Source organism: Pristiophorus japonicus, chromosome 5, assembly GCF_044704955.1.
Source record: "Pristiophorus japonicus isolate sPriJap1 chromosome 5, sPriJap1.hap1, whole genome shotgun sequence".
Lineage (NCBI taxonomy): Eukaryota > Metazoa > Chordata > Chondrichthyes > Pristiophoridae > Pristiophorus > Pristiophorus japonicus.
In genome coordinates, this window is record NC_091981.1 from 258,696,667 (window position 1) to 258,710,709 (window position 14,043).

Sequence of the window (14,043 nt, forward strand, 5' to 3'; positions counted from 1 at the left end):
AACACAAATGCCATTAGCCTTGCCGTTATTTTGACTGCAAATTCTGGACCATTATGTTGTCACCAGAAGTTGGACTGTCACTTACACCCCTGGACCATCAACTTGGGCAAGTTTCAGTGGAGTTGCCATAGTCAGCGGTCCTTGTCAATGTGCTGTCTCCATACTGGAATCATCCTGCCATATTTGCAACAAACGTAACTAGAGTGTGAGATTCCTGTTTGGTCATAGGTCACAATGCACAACCAGACTCCACAAAGCACTACTCCTATTCTGAAAAAAAAATTGCACTCAAGGTGATTGGAGACTGGGCCTTGATGGTATCTAGGCAGGTGAAACAAGTCAAGAGAGATCATAACATCCTCTTTAAATTGTACTGGACTGGAGATCAGTTGTTGAAAAACGATGAGAAAGCTAAACCAAGTAACTCTCGACCAGTTATCTCACTTCATTTGTGGGAAATCTCCGAGGCACTGAAGTTTCAGAAAAAGGGGTTGCCCATTTAAAACTGAGGTGAGGAGGAATTTCTTCTCTCAGAGGGCCGTGAATCTTTGGAATTCTCTACTGCAGAAAGCTGTGTGGGCTGGGTCATTGAATATATTTAAGGTGGAGATAGACAGATTTTTGAATGATAGAGGAGTCGAGGGTTATGGGGAAAGGGAAGTGGAGTTGAGGCCAAGATCAGATCAGCCATGATCTTATTGAATGGCGGAGCAGGCTCGGGGGGCCAAATGGCCTACTCGAGTTCCTAATTCTTATGTTCTTATGTTAAAGTGTATGGCATAGATTCATCATGACACCATGGATGTGAAAGTATAGTTATGTCCAGCTTTACCTCTTGTTACATGTTCTGCATGTGCAGCACTGCATTAATGTAAGTTGTTTATATAAAAATCACAAGTAACTGCAGCCTACTGTGTGCTCCTAATTTCAACATTGCCATCAGGATTTAAACTACATCATTACGGAGAGAAGTAAATTTGAAACTTGTAACAATATAATAGAAGATGCTCAGGAACTTGCGTTTCATAGGATCACATATATTCTGTAAATGGCTGTACGTTAATGAAAAAAGCAATTTATTTCTGCAGAACTGCTGTCATTTCTATTTAGGTCATGTTATTTGCAATATCTTGAAATTAGCAGAGGTTGGAGCGAAGGCCAACAATGCTTAGTACTTAAGCCTAATACCTGATCATTTTAAAGGTCAGCAAAAGTCAGCTTATGTCAGCACATAAAAATACTGCCCCCACTGGGAAGAATTAATTTAAACTAATGGCCTCTTCCAGATAGGCTGAGTTTGTCGCCAAAAATGCTGACTTCAGGTTAAGATGGAATTTGGATTCAAACATTTCTCATGACCAGAACTATGGCTTTGTGGAGTTGAACCCTATTGAGAAAATGTGCAATTCCAACCGAAATTCCACATTCATTTGAGGGGGATGAATCATGGAAATACTACAATAAATACTCAGTACTCATAGCTGCATTCTTACCTGTTGGTGGGAACGGGTTTGCTCACAGAGCTTTTGCTGAGAGGTTAGAATCATAGAATCATGGAAACTCAACACACAGAAGGAGGCCATTCAGCTCGTCATGCCTGTGCTGGCTTTTTGAAAGACAATGGTGCTTAGTCCCACATCCCCGCCCTTTGTCCATAACCCTGTAAGTTCATCAGCTACAATTACCTATCCTTTTAAAATTATTTATGTAATCAGCTTCCACCATCTCTTTAGGTAGAACGTTCTAGTTCCCAACAACTCTGGATCTTTTTCCAATGGTTTTGAATCTATGACCTCGAGTTGTTGACCCACTCACCAGAGGAAAAACCTCTCATTATCTTGAAAACCTCTATTAGGTCATCTCTTATCCTTCCCTGTTCCACGGAGAACAGTCTTAACGTTTCCATCCTTTCCTCATAACTGAAGACCCTCAGCCCTAGTAAGATCCTGGAAAATCTCCTCTGTACCCTTTTTAATTCCTATAAATCTTTCCTGAAGTGTGGTGCCCGGAATTGTCCACAATACTCCAGCTGAGGCCTAACCAGTGATTTATAAAGTTCTAGCATCATGCCTTTGCTTTTATATTCTATTCCTCTATTTATAAACCCAAGTAACCCATATCCTTTGTTAACCACTTTATCAACTTTCCCTGCTACCATTAAGGATTTGTGCATATGAATACCAAGGCCTCTCTGCTCATCTATACATTTCAGAATCGTGTTATTTATAGGGTATACTGTCTTACCATATTAGTCCTCCCAAAAGTTCATCACTTCACACTTTTCCACACTGAACGTTTCTGCTCATTTCACCATCCTGTCTATGACAACATGAACCCTATAGATATCCTCATCATGATCCACTGCTTTGTCAAGTTTCATACCATCTACAAACCTTATAATGTTGCTCCCTACACACAAATGTAGGTCATTTATAAAAATTGCAAAGAGTACAGCGCCCAGAACTGACCCTTTATGAACATCACTTTCTACCTACTTTCTGAACCTTGGAGGTTTTCTCAATCACATCAGGATGGATGGTGCTCAGACCAGGACCAATATGGCCAGCAGCAGCCTGCAGTTCAGAGACCTTTAGCTGGACAGTGGAGAGGGGAACAGCAGAGAGGGGTGCAGCAGAGAGGGGAGGGGCAGAGAGGGGAAGGGCAGAGGAGGGAGTGAAAGAGGAGGGAGGGACAGAGGGGGGAGGGACAGAAGAGGGAGGGACAGAGAGGGAGGAGCAGCGGGTGAGTAGCAAAGGGGTGTAGCTTGCAGGAGGCAATACCCACAACACAGGGTGTACAGGCAGAGGCTGAGTTTCTTTGACATATCCGAACAGCAGTGCTTGAGGATCACCTGTCAGGTGCTGGATGACTCTGCAGCCTCCAAGAAGAAGACCTGCGGCCAGCTGGACTTGGTGGCCACAAGTTACCAATAGCTGTCAAAGTCACCACTACCCGCAACCTTTTTGCCTTCAGATCCTTCCAAGGCTCTGCTGCAGACATATCCAGAATCTCCCAGTTGGCGGCCCATAATGTATAAGACAGGTGACTGATGGCTTGTTTTCCAGGGCTGCCAATTATGCCAACTTCGCCTGTGATGACGCCGGGAGCACAGCACAAATTCTGATCAGTTCCAACCTAAAGAAGGTTATGGGTTCAAGTCCCACTCCAGGAACTTGAGCACATAAATCTAGGCTTACACTGCAGTGCAGTGCTTAGGGAGTGCTGCACTGTTGGAGGTGCCGTTTTTCGGATGAGACGCTAAACCGAGGCCCCGTCTGCCCTCTCAAGTGGACATAAAAGATCCCATGGCACTATTTCAAAGAGCAAAGAAGTTATCCCTGGTGATCTGGCCAATATTTATCCCTCAATCAGTGTAACAAAAGCAGATTATCTGGTCATTACCACATTACTGTTTGTGGGAGCTTGCTGTGCACTAGTTGGCTGCTGCGTTTCTCACATTACAACAGTGACTACAATCCAAAAGTACTTCATTGGCTATAAGTCGCTTTGAGACAGCCGGTGATCGTGAAAGGCGCTATATAAATGCAAGTCCTTCTTTCTTTAAAATGGCAGTCAGAGTCCAAGCATTCTGATGCACATGTTCACAGTACTTAAAGCCATTCGCCACTTCCCGGATCGCCGCTGCTAGCCTTCCCTATCCCGGCTGCTACCCTCCCTCCCAATAACCCCTACCCTGCCTTCTGACCAATTCCCTTGCCCATTGCTCCCTTGTCCCCTTTAAGGACTTACCTGAGGTTCGCTGCCAGCATCACAGCAGATTGATATTCCAGTCCTCTTGTCCACCCAGCTGCCTGGGAATGCCCGTTAGGTGTTCACTGCTCGCCGCTCAGTGATATTGAGGCCTGAGTTCCAGTATTATGTGCACCTCTGGCCTATCCATTCAGGGGTGGGGATTGATTCCTTCATCCCCTGTGCCAGTTGTTGCTGGGCGTGCTCAAATTCCTAGGCCTATGAGTGGACACGTGACAGATGAAATTTAAAGCCGAAAAGTGCGAAGTGATACATTTTGGTAGAAAGAATGAGGAGAGGAAATGTATACTAAAGGGTACAATCCTAAAGGGGTGCATGAACAGAGAGACCTAATGGGTATATGTACACAAATCGTTGAGGGTGGCTGGGCAGGTTGAGAAAGCGATTAAAAAACCTTACAATATTGTGGGCTTCATAAATAGAGGTATAGAGTATAAAAGGATGGAAATTATGATTAACCTTTACTAAACATTGGTTCCGCCTCAACTGGAGTATTGCATCCAATTCTGGGCACCACACTTTAGGAAGGATGTGAAGGCCTTAGAGAGGGTGTAGAAAAGATTTACGAGAATGATTCCAGGAATGAGGGACTTCAGTTATATGGATAGACTGGAGAAGCTGGGGTTGTTCTCCTTGGAGCAGAGAAGATTGACAGGAGATTTGATAGAGGTGTTCAAAATCATGAGTGATCTGAACAGAGTAGATAGAGAGAGAAACTGTTCCCATTGGCAGAAGGGTCGAGAGCCAGAGGACACAGATTTAAGGTGATTGGCAAAAGAACCAAAGGCGACATGAGAAAAAACTTTTTTACACAGTGAGTGGTTATGATCTGGAATGCACGGCCTGAAAGGGTGGTGGAGGCAAACTCAATCACTGCTTTCAAAAGGGAGTTAGATAAGTACCAGAAGGGAAACCATTGCAGGGCTACGGAGAAAGGCAGGGGACTGGGACTAGCTGAGGTGCTCTTGCAGAGAGCTGGCACGGGCTCGAAGGGCCGAATCGCCTCTTTCTGTGCTGTAACCATTCTATGGTTCTAAGATTCTGTGCACCTAAAAAGGAAATGTATTTGGTTTCAGTAATTTTCAGTATTTCCAATAGAACAAATCTGCTTCTCTCAACTGGCCCCTTCCCTTCTCTCTATATTGAAACTCAGTGGCACACACTCTCAGTAATGAACCCCTCACTGCAATAATTTATAATTGTTTGCAGTGGAAATGGCATTCCCTTATGATGTAGGAGCAAACTAAAGGTCAGGTTAAATTGGTTTCTTTCACACTGACAAATGACTTTCTCTCACATACTGGGGGAAAATGTCAGGTGAGTGGAGCCTTGAGATTCAGGCAAAGCCATGACCCCCTACTCTAATTTTCCTATGAATGTGAGTGTTGTGTATGCAATAATTGTTGGACTGAGTACTGTTTAACTCCAAGAGGTATAACCTTGGCTCTGCTTTATTAAGGCCCAAAGTGCTTACATACAAAATGGCTGGCCTTTTATACTTGGGCTGCACACCAGTGCGTGCAGCCCAATGGCCTCCAACAGTGACGCCATCTAGTGGCTAGTGATCCTAAAAGTACATACATGACAATAACCCCCTCTGAGATATTAACAGAGTCTTTTACAAATTGAGATGGTCTGGTGTTTTATGCTCCCGGGTTGACCATCTCAGTTCAACTCCAGCCTTGGGTGAGTGTTCGGAGTCTGTTGTGACTGGTGGCTGAGTGGCTGACCAGGTGGGAATGGCAATGGTCGTGTCAGGGAATAAAAGTCCATTTTCATTGAACATGTCAGTGATTGAAAGTCCCGATTCACTGATGACCACTGAGTCCTCTGATGACTGGGGATAGGTTTGTTGGTCATCAATTGTCTCTTCCTCCGACTGTTCCAGTTCGTCTGTGTGTCGCAACTTTGTCTGATCCATATGTTTCCTGCATGTTTGCTCATTTTTGAGCTTGACAATAAATACTTTGTTGCCCTCCTTGGCCATGACAGTACCAGCGATCCACTTCGGACCCTGAACATAATTCAGAACATATACAGGATCATTTACAGAAATATCACGTGATACAACTGCGAAATCGTGATACCCTTGCTGACTTTGTCTTCTATATTCAACATGATTATTCAAGGCAGGGTGTACAAGAGATAGCTTGGTCTTAAGACCTCTCTTCATCATTAGTTCAGCAGGCAAGACCCTGGTAAACGTGTGTGGTCTTGTCCTGTAACTAAGCAGTATGCATGACAGGCGGGTCTGCAGTGAGCCTTGGGCTACTCGCTTCATACTCTGCTTTATGATTTGGACAGCACATTCTGCTTGCCCATTCGATGCAGGTTTGAATGGTGCTGACCTTACATGTTTGATACCATTGAGTTTCATGAACTCTTGAAACTCCTGACTAGTGAAGCATGATCCGTTGTCACTAACAATGATGTCAGGCAGACCATGTGTCGCAAACATAACACTGAGATTCTCAATGGTAACTGTGGATGTGCTGGATGACATGACTATGCATTCTATCCACTTCGAATATGCATCCACCACAACTAAAAACATCTTCCCCAGAAAGGGACCTACAAAGTCTAAGTGGATCCTGGACCATGTTTCGATGGCTACGACCACAGACTCAGCGGCGATTCTGCTGGTGCTTTGCTGAGCTGTACGCAAGTGTTGCACTGATGCATGCATGATTCCAGCTCAGAGTCAATTCCCGGCCACCATACATAAGACCTGGCGATGGCTTTCATCATTACAATGCCGAGATGTGTGCTGTGTAGCTCATGTACAAATTTCTCTCTCCCTTTCTTGGGCATAACAACACGATTGCCCCACAGTATACAATCCAACTGAATAGACAGTTCGTCTTTGCAACAAATGTAAGGTTTGGTCTCCTCGCACATTTGCTTGGATATGGAAGACCAATCACCTTTGAGGATGTAACTCTTCACCACCGATAAAATCGGGTCCTGGCTGGTCCAGGTCTTAACTTGTTGAGCCGTGACAGAGGTTCCTTCACTCTCAAAAGCACCCATAACTAACAATAGGTCGCCGGTTGTGGTGTTTCCACCTCCAGTGTGGGCAACGACAGACAACTCAAAGCATCAGCACAATTGTCGGTGCCAGGTCTATGGTGAATGACATAATCATAAGCGGATAATGTCAGCGCCCACCTCTGGATGCGGGATGAAGCATTGGTATTGATAACTTTGTTTTCAGAGAACAGTGAAATGAGCGGCTTATGATCTGTCTCCAGTTCAAACCGAAGACCAAACAGGTACTGATGCATCTTTTTAACCCCATACACATAGGCTAGTGCTTCTCTCTCTACCATGCTATAGGCTCTTTCCGCTTTAGACATACTTTTTGAAGCATACGCGACTGGTTGAAGTTTGCCTGACTCATTAGCTTGTTGGAGTGCGCAACCAATTCCATATGATGAAGCATCACATGCCAATACTAAACGTTTACATGGGTCATAATGTACCAGCAGCTTGTTAGAGCAAAGCAGATTAGTGGCTTTCTCAAAAGCTCTGTCTTGAGACACACACCGGACCCAGTTGTCGCCTTTTCTTAGCAGCATGCGCAGTGGTTCTAATGAGTTGCTCAATTTAGGTAGGAAGTTACCGAAGTAGTTGAGTAGATCCAGGAACGAACGCAGCTCCGTCACATTCTGCGGCTTGGCTGCATTCTTGATGGCCTTGGTTTTCGCGTCCGTGGGCCTGATGCCGTCAGTAGCAATTTTCCTCCCCAGGAATTCGGCCTCTGATGCCAGGAGGACGCACTTCAAGCATTTCAGTCTGAGTCCCACTTTGTCCAGACGATGTAGATCCTCTTCCAGGTTGTTCAGATGTTCCTCGAAGTCATGACCTGTGATCAGGATGTCATCTTGGAACATGAAGGTTCTGGGAATGGACTTCAGTAGACTCTCCATGTTCCTCTGAAATATTGCTGCAGCCGAGCGAATTCCAAAAGGGCACCTGTGATAAATAAACAGTCCTTTATGCGTGTTAGTGCATGTAAGTCTCTTCGACGTCTCGACCAGCTCCTGTGACATGTAGGCCAATGTCAAGTCCAGTTTGGTGAACGACTTCCCCCCGGCTAGCATTGCAAACGAGTCATCAGCCTTTGGTAGCGGGTACTGATCCTGTTTCGAAACCCTGTTTTTCGTAGCCTTGTAGTCTCCACAGATTCTGACTGTGCCATCACTTTTCAGCACAGGAACAATGGGGCTGGCCCATTCATTAAATTTAACCGGTGATATGATCCCTTCATGCTGGAGTCTGTCCAGTTCAATTTCGACCTTCTCCCTCATCATATACGGAACTGCCCGAGCATTATGATGGATGAGTCTTGCATCCAAGACCAAGTGGATCTGCACCTTGGCTCCCGTGAGCCTGGTTCGAACAGCGAGGGGAACTTGCTCAGTACTTGGGCACATGTATCTTCCTCCGACAACAACACCTTGATGTCGTTCGATTGCATCTAATTTTTTCAATCCAGTTCCTGCCGAACAGCGTTGGGCCATTGCCTGGGACAATCCATTATAACTCGTGAACTGCACCGTCATGCGACACTTTAATTGTGGCACTGCCAATCACCGTTATGAGTTCTTTGGTGTACGTGCGCAACTTGCCATTGACTGGCCTCAGCCTGGGCCTCACAGCGTTAGTATCCCACAGCTTGTCGAATGCCCTCTGGCTCATTATCGATTGACTCGCCCCCGTGTCCAGTTCCCTCGATACCGGCAGCCCATTAAATTTCACGTTGATCATTATCGGTTTGCTCTTAGTTAGGAATGAGTACAGTCCATACACTTCCTCCTCTGGTATCGCAGATTGCATATCCGGATCCGCACTAGTCTGACCATCAACCACCACGTGGTATGTCATAGCACGCTTGCTCATCTGCAGACACTTGCGCTGGAGATGCCCCACTCTCAGACAGCCTTTGCAATTATTTTGCTTAAATCGGCACTGCTGGTGCCGGTGGTTTCCCCCACAATGCCAACATGGAGAAATCGGATGCATTCTCGCTGGTGAACTTTGAGCAGCCACAGGTTTCGCGGTCAGGTAGGCCCTGCCATGTGCCGCTCTGCTGAATGCCGAATCAATCATATTTACAGTACTTGTCCAGTTTTGATTTTTCACTGATATCTGCATGACTGAGCGATCATGATGGCCCTGTTCAAGTTCAATGTCTCCGCTGCCAGTAGTTTATGCAGGATCACCTCATGGTTGATGCCGAGTACAAAGAAATCCTGCAGCATGTTTGCCAACACAGCCCTGAACTTACACGGTCCCGGTAGACGGCTCAGGTCAGCAAGGAATTCCGCCGCATTCTGGCCCTCTGAGCGAACGTGCGTATAAAATCTGTATCTCGAGATGATGATGCCTTCGTCTGGCTTAAAGTGGTCCTGTACCAGTGTACACAATTCTTTATACGTTTTCTCTATTGGACTCACAGACAGGAGTAGATTCTTTATCAGACCATAAATTTTTGGACTGCAAACCGTGAGGAACACCGCCCAGCGCCAATCTGCATCGCCGTTGTCCTCCATTTTGTTGGCCACGAAGAACTGGCTGAAACGTCACACAAAGTCTGTCCAATCTTCTCCTTCCACAAATTGCTCCAACAATCCAATTGTGCTAATTTTTGTATGCAAAGGTTCTTGTTGCCTCGTCGCCAAATGTTGCGTATGCAATAACTGTTAGACTGAGTGCTGTTTAACTCCAAGAGGTCTAACCTTGGCTCTGCTTTATTAAGGCCCAAAGTGCTTATATACAAAATGGCTGGCCTTTTATACTTGGGCTGCAAACCAGTGCGTGCAGCCCAATGGCCTCCAACAGTGACGCCATGTAGTACCTAGTGATCCCAAAAGTACATACATGACAGTGAGTCTGTATGCAAAGAACTAAACATTCTTTGCAATGTCACACTGTGTTTGGTAGTGAAAAAACTATACCAGTTAATTTCATATATTTTCTAAAATTGGGTATCATGTCCTGTAGAATTCAGATTCAGACTCTGTTTGGGATGTTTTCACACCTATGTTCATGTAGTTGAGAATAAGCGAGGAAATTATCTTATTTACAACAACAACAACTAGTATTTATATAGCACCTTTAATGCAGTAAAACATCTCAAGGCTCTTCACAGGTGCGTTATCAAACAAAATTTGATATTGAGCCACATATGGAGATATTAGGGCAGATGACCAAAAGCTTGGTCAAAGATGTAGGTAAGGAGCGTCTTAAAGGAGGAAAGTGAGGTAGTAAAGCAAAGAGGTTTATGGAGGGAGTTCCAGAGCATGGGGCCTAGGCAACAGAAGGCACAGCCATCAAAAGTAGAGCAATTAAAATCAGGGATGTTCAAGAGGCTAGAATTCGAGGAGGGCAGAAAACACGGAGGGTTGTGGCACACCTGAGGTAGAAACCATTTTGGTGCCCAACTGTGATACCTCCCGCACCAGAAAAATCTAAGCAAACACAACTAAAATATCAAGGTCAGAGGGTCTGTAAATAATTATCATGTTTAGACAGACAGGCAATGTACAGTAACAACATCATCACATTATAAAAAAATGTTGGCATTCAGTATTCTGTGCTGGCCACTCCTTAGTGTTGCAATACTAAACTCATATGCTATCATGTAAAGAACACATTGGGGCTGAATTTCCGGTCAGGGGCTTCCCGCTGAATGATGCCTCCGACCAGCAAAAATTCTACGCACTTACATAAGAACATAGGAACATAAGAAATAGGAGCAGGAGTAGGTCATACAGGCCCTCATGTCTGCTCCGCCATTCAATAAGGTCATGGCTGATCTGATCATGGACTCAGCTCCATTTCTCCGCCCGCTCCCCATAACCCCTTATCCCCTTATCGTTTAAGAAACTGTCTATTTCTATCTTAAATTGATTCAATGTCCCAGCTGCCACAGCTCTCTGAGGCAGCGAATTCCACAGATTTACAACCCTCTGAGAGAAGAAATTTCTCCTCATCTCTGTTTTAAATGGGCGGTCCCCTTACTTTAAGACCATGCCCTCCAATTCTAGTCACCCCCATCAGTGGGTACATTCTCTTTGCACCCACCTTGTCAAGCCCCCTCATAATCTTATACGTTTCGATAAGACCACCTCTCATTCTTCTGTATTCCAATGAGTAGAGGCCCAACCTACTCAACCTTTCCTCATAAGTCAACCCCCTCATCCCCGGAATCAACCTCGTGAACCTTCTCTGAACTGTCTCCAAAGCAAGTATATCCTTTCGTAAATATGGAAACCAAAACTGCATGCAGTGTTCCAGCTGTGGCCTCACCAATACCATGTATAGCTGTAGCAAGACTTCCTTGCTTTTATACTCCATCCCCTTGGCAATAAAGGCCAACCTTCTGCATCGGGATCCACAGAGACTCGCCCTCCTGAGCCTCTATGCATAGGCCTGCACAGAGGCCCACGTATCCCAGGGGAACACGTGGTTCGCAAGCACTCCTGGGATCACGTGGGCCGGTCCAACCAGTCAAAGAAGGGAATCCCCATTCATGCTTATGAGGATTCCATCAGAGCCCATAAGCATGAATGGGGATTGTGTAAAAAATATATTTAACATAACAAATACATTTTTTTAAATTACATATTTAAAATTAATTAAAATATAATATAATTATTCATTTAAAACACAAATAGAACATGTTGAAAATTAAATTTAAATGTTTTAAAGGGGCTAAAGTAAACTTACCTTATTGTACATGTGCTTTAATGTCTAAATGAATGAAAAATAAATATTTTCATATTTTTTACCAGGCATAAGAATTTCACGGGCATTCGCTGGGCAGAAGTTGGGCAAACAGCCCATCTCTTCACCCGTTGAGGCCCTTTTCCCAGACATCTAAGGACATCACAGACCTGTTATTGCTCAATCTCGTGTGCTATACACCACTTGTCCCTCTAAGAAGTTAAACGCGACCACTCGGGGGTTGCGTAACTATTTAGCATGGAGGAGTCTCATTCGTTATCGGAATTAACCAGACAAATCACTCCATCGACTAAGAACGGCCATGCACCACCACCCACAGAATCGAGAATTCTCTTGACAGATTGCAAGTTCCGGGTTTTCATGCATGCGCAACGCATGCCTAAACCCAGGACTTGTGTGGCCCCTACAGGCATGTGCGTACCTCGTATGTGCCCGTAGGGGCAGCACATTACATCCCAGTGAGCTGGCCAGTCTAAAATGAACCCAAATGTAAGCCTATAATATGTGAAAACAAATAATTACATTGAACGTGCTGTAGGACATGGGAATTAATGTGTAGGTATGGCCAACATTCCCTCACATTCCAAACCTGAAGAAGTATACAAGAATTGGTGGTATAAAATGCATTTTCTTGGGGGTCTGGCAACATAGACCCTCCCCTCACAGAAAATGTATACAGGTGGTGCATATAAGCATTTAAAACAAGACATTTGCTCAATTTTACTGAAAACATCTCTCCATTTTCTAGTTGGAGAATCATTATTTTTCTTTATTTTTAAAACATAGTAACAGGGCATCTATTACTGGAAAAATAAATAACTTTCTTTCTTTACTGCAAACAGAAGGGTGATTAACCATACGATTATTCCTGTTTAGGCTTTAGTCAGAAAATGATCAAATAATTCCCTGTTTCCCCAAGCAAGGCCCTGCCCCTCCCATCAACCGAGGATGCATTTCTAATAGGCCGAGGGAATACTCCCCCTGAACATTGGGCTGAAATTCGGTACCACCACGTTTGTGGGGTGGTAACCGAGACATAGAAACATAGAAACATAGAAAATAGGTGCAGGAGTAGGCCATTCTGCCCTTCTAGCCTGCACCGCCATTCAATGAGTTCATGGCTGAACATTCAACTTCAGTACCCCATTCCTGCTTTCTCGCCATACCCCTTGATCCCCCTAGTAGTAAGGACCTCATCTAACTCCTTTTTGAATATATTTAGTGAATTGGCCTCAACAACTTTCTGTGGTAGAGAATTCCACAGGTTCACCACTCTCTGGGTGAAGAAGTTCCTCCGCATCTCAGTCCTAAATGGCTTACCCCTTATCCTTAGACTATGACCTCTGGTTCTGGACTTCCCCAACATTGGGAACATTCTTCCTGCATCTAACCTGTCTAACCCCGTCAGAATTTTAAATGTTTCTATGAGGTCCTCTCTCATTCTTCTGAACTCCAGTGAATACAAGCCCAGTTGATCCAGTCTTTCTTGATAGGTCAGTCCCGCCATCCCGGGAATCAGTCTGGTGAACCTTCGCTGCACTCCCTCAATAGCAAGAATGTCCTTCCTCAGGTTAGGAGACCAAAACTGTGCACAATACTCCAGGTGTGGCCTCACCAATGCCCTGTACAACTGTAGCAACACCTCCCTGCCCCTGTACTCAAATCCCCTTGCTATGAAGGCCAACATGCCATTTGCTTTCTTAACCGCCTGCTGTACCTGCATGCCAACCTTCAATGACTGATGTACCATGACACCCAGGTCTCTTTGCACCTCCCCTATTCCTAATCTGTCACCATTCAGATAATAGTCTGTCTCTCTGTTTTTACCACCAAATGGATAACCTCACATTTATCCACATTATACTTCATCTGCCATGCATTTGCCCACTCACCTAACCTATCCAAGTCACTCTGCAGCCTCACAGCATCCTCCTCGCAGCTCACACTGCCACCCAACTTAGTGTCATCCGCAAATTTGGAGATACTACATTTAATCCCCTCATCTAAATCATTAATGTACAGTGTAAACAGCTGGGGCCCCAGCAGAGAACCTTGCGGTACCCCACTAGTCACTGCCTGCCATTCTGAAAAGTACCCATTTACTCCTACTCTTTGCTTCCTGTCTGACAACCAGTTCTCAATCCATGTCAGTACACTACCCCCAATCCCATGTGCTCTAACTTTGCACATCAATCTCTTGTGTGGGACCTTGTCGAACGCCTTCTGAAAGTCCAAATATACCACATCAACTGGTTCTCCCTTATCCACTCTGCTGGAAACATCCTCAAAAAATTCCAGAAGATTTGTCAAGCATGATTTCCCTTTCACAAATCCATGCTGACTTGGACCTATCATGTCACCTCTTTCCAAATGCACTGCTATGACATCCTTAATAATTGATTCCATCATTTTACCCACTACCGATGTCAGGCTGACCGGTCTATAATTCCCTGTTTTCTCTCTCCCTCCTTTTTTAAAAAGTGGGGTTACATTGGCTACCCTCCACTCCATAGGAACTGA